Source organism: Scyliorhinus torazame, chromosome 26, assembly GCF_047496885.1.
Source record: "Scyliorhinus torazame isolate Kashiwa2021f chromosome 26, sScyTor2.1, whole genome shotgun sequence".
Lineage (NCBI taxonomy): Eukaryota > Metazoa > Chordata > Chondrichthyes > Carcharhiniformes > Scyliorhinidae > Scyliorhinus > Scyliorhinus torazame.
In genome coordinates, this window is record NC_092732.1 from 38,262,913 (window position 1) to 38,275,723 (window position 12,811).

At 54.5% G+C, this 12,811-nt stretch overlaps 1 protein-coding gene across 1 annotated transcript in view; it reads left to right on the forward strand.

Moving 5' to 3' along the window:
- The window catches only part of LOC140402981 (small conductance calcium-activated potassium channel protein 3-like), a 224,792-nt gene that overhangs the window by 124,533 nt on the left and 87,448 nt on the right, over positions 1-12,811 (forward strand). The window lies entirely within an intron of this gene.

Here is a 12,811-nt window from a genome sequence, read left to right on the forward strand (position 1 = left end):
CACCCTGCTGAATAAACAGTGACTCTGTACAGTTACACAGTGAGTGATCATCACCCTGAATAAACAGAGACTCTGTACAGTTACACAGTGAGTGATCCTCACCCTGAATGAACAGTGACTCTGTACAGTTACACAGTGAGTGATCCTCACCCTGAATAAACAGTGACTCTGTACAGTTACACAGTGAGTGATCCTCACCCTGAATAAACTGTGACTCTGTACAGTTACACAGTGAGTGATCCTCACCCTGAATAAACAGTGACTGTACAGTTACACAGTGAGTGATCCTCACCCTGAATAAACAGTTACTCTGTACAGTTACACAATGAGTGATCCTCACCCTGCTGAATAAACAGTGACTCTGTACAGTTACACAGTGAGTGATCCTCACCCTGAATAAACAGTAACACTGTACAGTTACACAGTGAGTGACCCTCACCCCGCTGAATAAACAGTGACTCTGTACAGTTACACAGTGAGTGATCCTCACCCTGAATAAACAGTGACTGTACAGTTACACAGTGAGAGATCCTCACCCTGAATAAACAGTGACTCTGTACAGTTACACAGTGAGTGACCCTCACCCCGCTGAATAAACAGTCACTCTGTACAGTTACACAGTGAGTGAACCTCACCCTGAATAAACAGTGACTCTGTACAGTTACACAGTGAGTGATCCTCACCCTGAATAAACAGTGACTCTGTACAGTTACACAGTGAGTGATCCTCACCCTGAATAAACTGTGACTCTGTACAGTTACACAGTGAGTGATCCTCACCCTGAATAAACAGTGACTGTACAGTTACACAGTGAGTGATCCTCACCCTGAATAAACAGTTACTCTGTACAGTTACACAATGAGTGATCCTCACCCTGAATAAACAGTGACTCTGTACAGTTACACAGTGAGTGATCCTCACCCTGAATAAACAGTAACACTGTACAGTTACACAGTGAGTGATCCTCACCCTGAATAAACAGTGACTCTGTACAGTTACACAGTGAGTGACCCTCACCCCGCTGAATAAACAGTCACTCTGTACAGTTACACAGTGAGTGATCCTCACCCTGAATAAACAGTGACTCTGTACAGTTACACAGTGAGTGATCCTCACCCTGAATAAACAGTGACTCTGTACAGTTACACAGTGAGTGATCCTCACCCTGAATAAACAGTGACTCTGTACAGTTACACAGTAAGTGATCCTCACCCTGAATAAACAGTGACTCTGTACAGTTACAGTGAGAGATCCTCACCCTGCTGAATAAACAGTGACTCTGTACAGTTACACGGTGAGTGATCCTGACCCTGAATAAACAGTGACTCTGTACAGTTACACAGTGAGTGATTCTCACCCTGAATAAACAGTGACTCTGTACAGTTACACAGTGAGTGATCCTCACCCTGCTGAATAAGCAGTGACTCTGTACAGTTACACAGTGAGAGATCCTCACCCTGAATAAACAGTGACTCTGTACAGTTACACAGTGAGTGATCCTCACCCTGAATAAACAGTGACTCTGTACAGTTACACAGAGAGTGGTCCTCACCCTGCTGAATAAACAGTGACTCTGTACAGTTACACAGTGAGTGATCCTCACCCTGAATAAACAGTGACTCTGTACAGTTACACAGTGAGTGATCCTCACCCTGAATAAACAGTGACTCTGTACAGTTACACAGTGAGTGATCCTCACCCTGAATAAACAGTGACTCTGTACAGTTACACAGTGAGTGATCCTCACCCTGAATAAACTGTGACTCTGTACAGTTACACAGTGAGTGATCCTCACCCTGAATAAACAGTGACTGTACAGTTACACAGTGAGTGATCCTCACCCTGAATAAACAGTTACTCTGTACAGTTACACAATGAGTGATCCTCACCCTGCTGAATAAACAGTGACTCTGTACAGTTACACAGTGAGTGATCCTCACCCTGAATAAACAGTAACACTGTACAGTTACACAGTGAGTGATCCTCACCCTGAATAAAAAGTGACTCTGTACAGTTACACAGTGAGTGACCCTCACCCCGCTGAATAAACAGTCACTCTGTACAGTTACACAGTGAGTGATCCTCACCCTGAATAAACAGTGACTCTGTACAGTTACACAGTGAGTGATTCTCACCCTGAATAAACAGTGACTCTGTACAGTTACACAGTGAGTGATCCTCACCCTGAATAAACAGTGACTCTGTACAGTTACACAGTAAGTGATCCTCACCCTGAATAACAGTGCCTCTGTACAGTTACAGTGCGAGATCCTCACCCTGCTGAATAAACATTGACCCTGTACAGTTACACGGTGAGTGATCCTGACCCTGAATAAACAGTGACTCTGTACAGTTACACAGTGAGTGATCCCCACCCTGCTGAATAAGCAGTGACTCTGTACAGTTACACAGTGAGTGATCCTCACCCTGAATAAACAGTGACTCTGTACAGTTACACAGTGAGTGATCCTCACCCTGCTGAATAAACAGTGACTCTGTACAGTTACATAGTGAGTGACACTCACCCTGAATAAACACTGACTCTGTACAGTTACACAGTGAGTGATCCTCACCCTGCTGAATAAACAGTGACTCTGTACAGTTACACAGTGAGTGATCCTAACCCTGAATAAACAGTGACTCTGTACAGTTACACATTGAGTGACCCTCACCCTGAATAAAAAGTGACTCTGTACAGTTACACAGCGAGTGACCCTCACCCTGAATAAACAGTGACTGTGTACAGTTACACAGTGAGTGATCCTCACGCTGCTGAATAAACAGTTACTCTGTACAGTTACACAGTGAATGATCCTCACCCTGAATAAACAGTGACTGTACAGTTACACAGTGAGTGATCCTCACCCTGAATAAACAGTGACTGTACAGTTACACAGTGAGTGATCCTCGCCCTGAATAAACAGTGACTCTGTACAGTTACACAGCGAGTGACCCTCACCCTGAATAAACAGTGACTGTGTACAGTTACACAGTGAGTGATCCTCACGCTGCTGAATAAACAGTTACTCTGTACAGTTACACAGTGAGTGATCCTCACCCTGAATAAACAGTGACTGTACAGTTACACAGTGAGTGATCCTCACCCTGAATAAACAGTGACTGTACAGTTACACAGTGAGTGATCCTCACCCTGAATAAACTGTGACTGTACAGTTACACAGTGAGTGATTCTCACCCTGAATAAACAGTGACTCTGTACAGTTACACAGTGAGTGATCCTCACCCTGAATAAACAGTGACTCTGTACAGTTACACAGTGAGTGATCCTCACCCTGAATAAACAGTGACTCTGTACAGTTACACAGTGAGTGATCCTCACCCTGAATAAACAGTGACTCTGTACAGTTACACAGTGAGTGATTCTCACCCTGAATAAACAGTGACTCTGTACAGTTACACAGTGAGTGATCCTCACCCTGAATAAACAGTGACTCTGTACAGTTACACAGTGAGTGATTCTCACCCTGAATAAACAGTGACTCTGTACAGTTACACAGTGAGTGATACTCACCCTGCTGAATAAACAGTGACTCTGTACAGTTACACAGTGAGTGATCCTCACCCTGCTGAATAAACGGTGACTCTGTACAGTTACAGTGAGTTATCCTCACCCTGGATAAGTTAGCAGAGGGGGTGTTGTGATGCGGAACTGGAGTTGCCTCTTCTCTTTCCACTTACTGCCAGGAGAGAGGTTTTTGTTCCAATTCGCAGTTTATTGACTTATTTCAGTCCTTGGCTTCCTTGCTGTGAGCCTTGTGTGGGCACAAGTCCTTTTATTGTGTTGATTGATTGAAGTTATGGGGATCACTGAGTTTGCAAGCTGTAACACTTGTTTTAGAAAGCAATGTGCAAAGAGGACTCTGATTTTTAACTTCAATCATCCTCATGAGGTGGTGATGTGAAGGCTGGCCCTCAATGCCCGTTGCCTGTCGATCGAGCGGGGCTCCTTTGGCCTGGCTGGTGTCGGGATTCTCGAGTTTTGTTGGGAGCCGCGTTCATCCAGGCAAGTGGAGAGTCTCCCATCGCACTCCTGACTTGTAGATGGTGGACAGGCTGTGGGGGGAGGGGTGGGGGGCGGTCAGGAATACCCTGCCCCGGCTTATCATTCCAAAGTATTTCCATCACCTCGAATAGAAGTGACGCCAATGGCAGGTGGAATCTCCAGAGGTTTCAGGGTCCTCAACAGACGTTTAATTCCATGTCAGTACTGACCCTGTGACAGTGTGGAACTCCCTCAGTACTGACCCTGTGACAGTACGGCACTCCCTCAGTACTGACCCTCTGACAGTGTGGCGCTCCCTCAGTACTGACCCTGTGACAGCGCGGCACTCCCTCAGTACTGACCCTCTGACAGTGCGGCACTCCCTCAGTACTGACCCTCTGACAGTGCGGCACTCCCTCAGTACTGACCCTCTGACAGTGTGGCGCTCCCTCAGTACTGACCCTGTGACAGCGCGGCACTCCCTCAGTACTGACCCTCTGACAGTGCGGCACTCCCTCAGTACTGACCCTCTGACAGTGCGGCACTCCCTCAGTACTGACCCTCTGACAGTGCGGCGCTCCCTCAGTACTGACCCTCTGACAGTGCGGCACTCCCTCAGTACTGACCCTCTGACAGTGCGGCACTCCCTCAGTACTGACCCTCCCACAGTGCGGCACTCTCTCAGCACTGACCCTCCCACAGTGCGGCACTCCCTCAGTACTGACCCTCTGACAGTGCGGCGCTCCCTCAGTACTGACCCTCTGACAGTGCGGCACTCCCTCAGTGCTGACCCTCCCACAGTGCGGCACTCCCTCAGTACTGACCCTCTGACAGTGCGGCGCTCCCTCAGTACTGACCCTCTGACAGTGCGGCGTTCCCTCAGTACTGACCCTCTGACAGTGCAGCACTCCCTCAGTACTGACCCTCTGACAGTGCGGCGCTCCCGCAGTACTGACCCTCTGACAGTGCGGCACTCCCTCAGTACTGACCCTCTGACAGTGCGGCGCTCCCTCAGTACTGACCCTCTGACAGTGCGGCACTCCCTCAGTACTGACCCTCCCACAGTGCAGCACTCCCTCAGTACTGACCCTCTGACAGTGCAGCACTCCCTCAGTACTGACCCTGTGACAGTGCGGCGCTCCCTCAGTACTGACCCTCTGACAGTGCGGCGCTCCCTCAGTACTGACCCTCTGACAGTGCAGCACTCCCTCAGTACTGACCCTCTGACAGTGCGGCACTCCCTCAGTACTGACCCTCCCACAGTGCGGTGCTCCCTCAGTACTGACCCTCCGACAGTGTGGCGCTCCCTCAGTACTTACCCTCTGACAGTGCGGCGCTCCCTCAGTACTGACCCTCTGACAGTGCGGCGCTCCCTCAGTACTGACCCTCTGACAGTGCGGCACTCCCTCAGTACTGACCCTCTGACAGTGCGGCACTCCCTCAGTACTGACCCTCCGACAGTGCGGCACTCCCTCAGTACTGTCCCTCCCACAGTGCAGCACTCCCTCAGTACTGACCCTCTGACAGTGCGGCGCTCCCTCAGTACTGACCCTGTGACAGTGCGGCACTCCCTCAGTACTGACCCTGTGACAGTCCGGCGCTCCCTCAGTACTGACCCTCCCGCAGTGCGGCACTCCCTCAGTACTGACCCTGTGACAGTCCGGCGCTCCCTCAGTAGTACGTTGACAACCTGGAATGCGTCATTTGAAGCCGCAACAAACTGGCTCATGGGCCAGGACCCCACTGTCTCTGGACTGACGTTGGGCGACATCAGGAACGTCCTTGATCCTCGAGTCTTTGTTTCAGAGGCAAATGGGAGTGACGACACGAAGAGCGGCGTGGGGGGGGGGGGGGGGGGGATTTTCCCTCTCTCCCTTTCACCTTTCCCAAAGGTCTTCAGGGGGAGTAGCAAATCACTTTGCTCCCGTTGGCGCTGGGGCAGAGAGTCGGCTGGGAAATCAGTAAGTTCGTTCAGGGACCAGAGCCTGATTTTGTTTTTGTCCCCAGTGGTAATCATTGCTGCCTCAGTTGGTTTCCAGCGCTCGGTAACCATGACAACCCTGACTCTTGCCTCCCAGGCCGCAGATGCTGCCAGGCTTGCTGTGGGTTTCTGTTAGCTGCTTCGGAGCGCTGCGAGCTTCGCCGCGCTGGAGCTGACAGAGTGACGCCCGGCTCCTGCATCAAGGGGGGGGGGAGCCATGGCACCTGCGCGCACGCCGTCCCCGGGGCCTGCGGAACGCCAACCTGGGGCCTCCGGGGAATTCGGCGCCAACCTCCGTCGCATTTCTGGGAGCGAGTAGAGGCCGTGGGGAGGCTGGAGTGTGGGCGTGGGGTAGGGGGGGGCCGGGGGGGGGGTTGGGTGCGTGGCGGGTGGTGGTGGAGGAAATTGCGGGGGGCGCTAAATTGTTTGAAAACGCTTTGGGTGCCCCGGGTCTTTGAATCCTGTTGACCGTAAAGTTGCGGGAGAGCGTGTTTCTCGAATGTAGAAACATGGAAGATAGGAGCAGGAGGGGGCCCTTCGAGCCTCCTCTGCCATTCATTACGATCAATCCCGCTTTCCCCCCTTTGCCCTCAGTGCTACGTCTAACTCGTTCTTTTATTTATTTGTTTAATTTTAGAGTACCCAATTCATTTTTCCCAATGAAGGGGCAATTTAGCGTGGCCAATCCACCTCACCCCGCACATCTTTGGGTTGTGGGGGTGAGACCCACGCAGACACGGGGAGAATGCGCAAACTCCACACGGACAGTGACCCAGAGCCGGGATCGAACCTGGGAACTCCAGCGAGAACAATCCCAACCGAGTCAATCTCTCCTCGTATGACAGTCCCGCCATCCCTGGAATCAGTCTGGTAAACCTTCGCTGCTCTCCCTCGAGAGCAAGAACATCCTTCCTCAGAGAAGGAGACCAAAACTGCCCACACTACCCCCGGTGTGGCCTCGCCAAGTTACGAGTTAACCGCGTGACTGTGGGTCTGGAGTCACAAGTCAGACGGTCCGGATTTCCATCCTTCAAGAGCAGTCAGCTGGGTTTTGTACGACATTCGATGATGGGTTGTCATGGTCGGCAACAGGGGGATCCGCTTTTCAATTCTCGAGTTCATTAATCGAATGGAAATTCCACCAACTGCCCAAGTGGGATTCAAACCTGTGTCCCTCTGCCCCCAGAGCATTTACCTGAACTCCAGGGGGCTACCCTTGCTCCAGTCCCCAGTCTCACCTCACACATTGAACGTTGAGAAGTTATAATGCGTTATTCATGGCCTACATTTGTTTTAAAAGAATTTTATCATCAATATGTCTCAAAACAGGTTACAACACATAAACACCACGGGAAACATACTTCCCAACAATCAGCTATACAGTCTGTACAAATTATTCCCCTTTTCACCCCCCCCCCCCCTCCCCCACGATGAACAGTCCCTCAAATATGATCACAAACATCCCCCACCTTTTCTCGAACTCCCCTGCAGTGCCCCTTAACTCGTATTGTATCCTCTCCAACCGCAGGAAGCCGTACAGGTCACCCAACCAGGCCGCTATCCCCCCCGGTGGCGATGCCGACCGCCACTCCAGCAGAATCCGCCGCCGTGCGATCAGAGAGGCGAAGGCCACGACATCGGCCTTCCTCCTCTCCATGGGCTCTGGCTTCTCTGAGACCCCAAATATCGCCACCAAAGGGTCTGGGTCCTCCACCTCTACCCTGACCGCGAACGCACCCGCCCGGAATCTTCCCAATTTTCCACAACCCCAAAACATGTGCGCGCGATTCGCTGGCCCCCGCCCCCACCTCTCACACTCATCCGCTACCCCCTGAACGAACCCACTCATTCTCGCCCAAGTCATATGCACCCTGTGCACCACCTTAAACTGTATCAGGCTCATCCTTGAACAAGAGGAGATCCCGTTTACCCTTCGCAGTGCCTCACTCCATACTCCCCAATTGATCTCCCAACCCCGCTTCCCATTTCTCCTTGATCTTCACCTCCCTGCTCCCCCAGCCACTTGTATATATCCCCAATTCTACCCCCCCTTCCACATCCGGAAGCAGCAGTCGCTCGAGCAGGGTGTATCCCGGCAACCTAGGGAACCCCCTCCAGACCTTTCGCGTAAAGCCCCTAACCTGCAGATACCTGAACTCACTCCCCCTCGGCAGCTCTACCCTCTCCCTTAGCTCCTCCAGACTGGCGAACCCTTCCTCCAAATACAGATCCCTCACCTTGACCAGCCCCACTTCCCTCCACCTCATGTATACACTGTCCATCCCCCCCCCGGCTCAAACCCATGATTCTCGCACAGCGGCGTTAACACCGACATCCCTTCCACCCGAAAATGCCTCCTCAGCTGATTCCATATCTTCACCGTGGACTGCACCGCCGGGGTCCCTGAATACCTACTCGGCTTTTCTGGACCCACACGGCGGCCGAGCCTTTAGGCCTAAGTTCTGGAATTCCTTCCCGAAGCCTCGCTTTCCTCCCTAAAACCCTACCCCTTTAGCTGTGGCCCAATGAGCCCGACTAGGCCGACACCCCCGGCCCAGTAACCGGGGAGGGGAATTCTAGGCCGACACCCCCGGCCCAGTAACCGGGGAAGGGAATTCTAGGCCGACACCCCCGGCCCAGTAACCGGGGAGGGGAATTCTAGGCCGACACCCCCGGCCCAGTAACCGGGGAGGGGAATTCTAGGCCGACACCCCCGGCCCAGTAACCGGGGAGGGGAATTCTAGGCCGACACCCCCGGCCCAGTAACCGGGGAGGGGAATTCTAGGCCGACACTCCCGGCTCCCAGGCAAGAGGGTATTGGCTTAAGCCCCCCTCCAAAGAAAATGGCAGCTAGGCCCGGCCCCCCCCCCTTTGGAGAGCCTTGGGCGTCTACCTGCTCAGATTCTTAAGCGGCGTGGCAAACAGAGCCGCCGCCCTGGGAAAATTGTCTGTTTAGCATGTTGACCGAGTGTTCCGCCAGAGGGTCCCTTCATTTCACATGTGGCCTCTGCTCGGAAGCTAATTAGCTATTGCTGGACTTTTTGATGTTGTCTCCTAGGCAACAGGGATAGCACACCGTGCTGCTCCGCGCTCAGAGAATTGTTGTTGATGCTCTGTTTCTCACTGTGTGTCCCCCTCTCCCTCTCACTCTTTCCCCCGCTGTCCCTGTTTCTCTGTCTGTTCCTTTCGTGTCTCCCTGTTGCTCCACTTCGCTCAGCCTAGGTCCCTAGCTCAGTGGGCTAAACCAGCTGGGTTGTAAAGCAGAACTAGGCCAGCAGCGCGGGTTCAATTCCCGTACCGGCCTCCCCGAACAGGCGCCGGAATGTGGCGACTAGCGGCTTTTCACAGTAACTTCATTTGAAGCCTACTTGTGGCAATAAGCGATTTTCAATTCATTTTTCATTTCCAGCTCCCTCCTTCTCGGTCCCTCGCTCACTGCCTTGCTCCATTTCAGTCTCTCCCCGCCGCCCCCCCCCCCCCCACCTCAGTCTCGTTTATCGCCCTCCCCGTGCCAGACTCCTCGGTCTCCCCCTCTCTCCGTCCACCTCTCCATCACGCTCTCTCTCTCTCCCCACCCTTCCCAGAGTGCGGTGGCTGTGCAGGGAAAGTGAGTACATTTCGGGAGGGGTTAGACAGGTTTTTAAATTGGCTGACGGGTCACGGAGAACGGGCGGGACTGCGGAGTTGAGGCCAGGATGGGATCGAATGGCGGGGCAGACGCGATGGGCCAAATTCTGCTCCTATACCTTATGAACTTTGTCGCCTTTGGCCCTCCCTCTCTCCCATTCTCTCTGTGTCGCCCCATCTATTTTTCGGCCTCCTTCTCTGTCTTTCTCCCTTTCTATTTCGCTCAGGCTCTCTCTCTCTCTCTTCCTCTTTCTCTGCCCGCTGCTGCTTTCTCTCTCTTTTCCCCTCTCGTTCTTTGTCTGCCGTGCTCTCTGCTCTTCCCTAACTTGGCCCCTCTCCGGGCTGCAGTTTTACTCTCTTCCCCGCCCCCTCTCTCCCTCGCGCAGCTTTCAATATCCGCTCCGTCAGTGGTCCTCTTTTCAGGAATGTTTTAAGTTAATTCACGTCCCTCGAGGGTCTGACAGCAAGTCCGCGTCATCTCCCCTTCCTCCCCTTCCCGGTGCCAACCAATGGGTTATGGAGAACGCCACAATCTTGGTTCAAACGCTTGAAAAACCCACCGCCAAGTTAAATGACTGAAGAAAATTAATTCGCCACGGGTCGGCAAAACTCAATCCTGCCCATCCAAGGATCCTCAGACAGCATCCCACCTCCCTCTGCTATAGAATTCTAGGCCGACATTCCCGGCCCAGTAACCGGGGGGGGTGGGGGTGGGGGGGGGGAATTCTAGGCCGACATTCCCGGACCAGTAACCGGGGGGGGGGGGGGGTGGGGGGGGGGGGGGGGAATTCTAGGCCGACACTCACAGCCCAGTAACCGGGGCGGGGATTTCTAGGCCGACACTCCCGGCCCTGTAACCGGGGGGGGGGGTGGGGGGGGGGGGGGGGGGGGGATTCTAGGCCGACACTCACAGCCCAGTAACTGGGGAGGGTAATTCTAGGCCGACACTCCCGGCCCCAGTAACCGGGGGAGGGGAAATTCTAGGCCGACACTCACAGCCCAGTAACCGGGGCGGGGAATTCTAGGCCGACACCCCCAGTCCAGTAACCGGGGAGGGGAAATTCTAGGCCGACACTCCGGCCCAGTAACCAGGGGGGGAATTCTAGGCTGACACTCACAGCCCAGTAACCCGGGGAGGGGAATTCTAGGCCGACACTCACAGCCCAGTAACCGGGGAATGGAATTCTAGGCTGACACTCCCGGCCCAGTAACTGGGGAGGGGAATTCTAGGCCGACACTCACAGCCAGTAACCGGGGCGGGGATTTCTAGGCCTACACTCCCGGGCCAGTAACTGGCGGGGGGGGGGGAATTCTAGGCCGACACTCCCGGCCCAATAACCGGCGGGGGTGGGGGGGAATTCTAGGCCGACACCCCCGGCCCCAGTAACCGGGGAGGGGAATTCTAGGCCGACACTCCCGGCCCAGTAACCGGGGAGGGGAATTCTAGGCTGACACTCCCGGCCCAGTAACCGGGGAGGGCGGAATTCTAGGCCGACACTCGCAGCCCAGTAACCGGGGAGGGGAATTCTAGGCCAACACTCTCAGCCCAGTAACCGGTGAGGGGAATTCTAGGCTGACACTCCCGGCCCAGTAACCGGGGGAGGGGAAATTCTAGGCCGACACTCACAGCCCAGTAACCGGCGGGGGTGGGGGGAATTCTAGGCCGACACCCCCGGCCCAGTAACCGGGAGGGGAATTCTAGGCCGACACCCCCGGCCCAGTAACCGGGAGGCGAATTCTAGGTCAACACTCACAGCCCAGTAACCGGGGAGGGGAATTCTAGGCTGACACTCACAGCCCAGTAACCGGGGAGTGGAATTCTAGGCCGACACTCACAGCCCAGTAACCGGCGGGGGGGGGAATTTCTAGGCCGACACTCACAGCACAGTAACCGGCGGGGGTGGGGGGGAATTCTAGGCCGACACCCCGGCCCAGTAACCGGGGAGGGGAATTCTAGGCTGACACTCACAGCCCAGTAACCGGGGAGGGGAATTCTAGGCCGACACTCCCGGCCCAGTAACCGGGGAGGGGAATTCTAGGCCGACACTCCCGGCCCAGTAACCGGGGAGGGGAATTCTAGGCCGACACCCCCGGCCCAGTAACCGGGGAGGGGAATTCTAGGCCGACACTCACAGCCCAGTAACTGGGAGGGGAATTCTAGGCCGACACTCCCGGCCCAGTAACCAGGGAGGGGAATTCTAGGCCGACACTCACAGCCCAGTAACCGGGGAGGGGAATTCTAGGCCGACACCCCCGGCCCAGTAACCGGGGAGGGGAATTCTAGGCCGACACCCCCGGCCCAGTAACCGGGGAGGGGAATTCTAGGCCGACACTCCCGGCCCAGTAACCAGGGCGGGATGAAATTCTAGGCCGACATTCCCGGCCCAGTAACCAGGGCGGGAGGAAATTCTAGGCCGACACTCCCAACCCAAGTAACCGGGAGGGTGGGGAGGCTCTCTGGGTGAAAACGCCTACATTTTCTAAAATACGTCCAGGAGATGGGGGCGGAGTGGTGAGGCCGCTGCCTCAGTAATCCAAACATCCACGGGTTCGAATCCCCGGCCGGGGAAATTTAAATTCGATCAATAAAATCCGGAATTGAAAAGCGAGTCTCGGTAACGGATTGTCCTTTAAAAAAAAACCCCCGTCGGGGTTCACTAATGTCCCCGTCCGGGAGGGAAACCTGCCAGCTCACCCCGGTCTGGCCTACAGAAAATGGGCGCCATGGACAGGCTGGGCCGAAGGGCCTGTGTCTATGCTGTAAACATCTATGGCTCTATTTGACCGTGGATGGGGTTCTCCGGAACGCCAGCTGCCGGCCAATGGGAGTTCCCCGTTGTGGACACCCTATGCCGTCGTGGAAACCGGCGGGCGTGAGGTGCCGGCGCTGCGGAAGATCCCGCCCACGGAGAATTCCGCCCCATGTCTGTTTACTTCCCTTTTGTGCCTGGACCGCCAAGGTTGGGCCGGGAAATCCAGGCGTCCACAACTGTGCCGCACCTTCCCAGTAATTATCCTTTTGAAAGTCACCATTGAATCCGCTTCCATCCCCCTCTCGTCACCGGGTCCCCGATTGGAGCTCACTGCATCAAACAGAATTTCTCCTTTGTCTTCTCCTAGAGAAATCCTAGCGCCCCCCCCCCGTACCCCCCCCTCCCCGCCTCCGCCACCCCCCTCCCCCCCCCAAATGGAGGAGCATT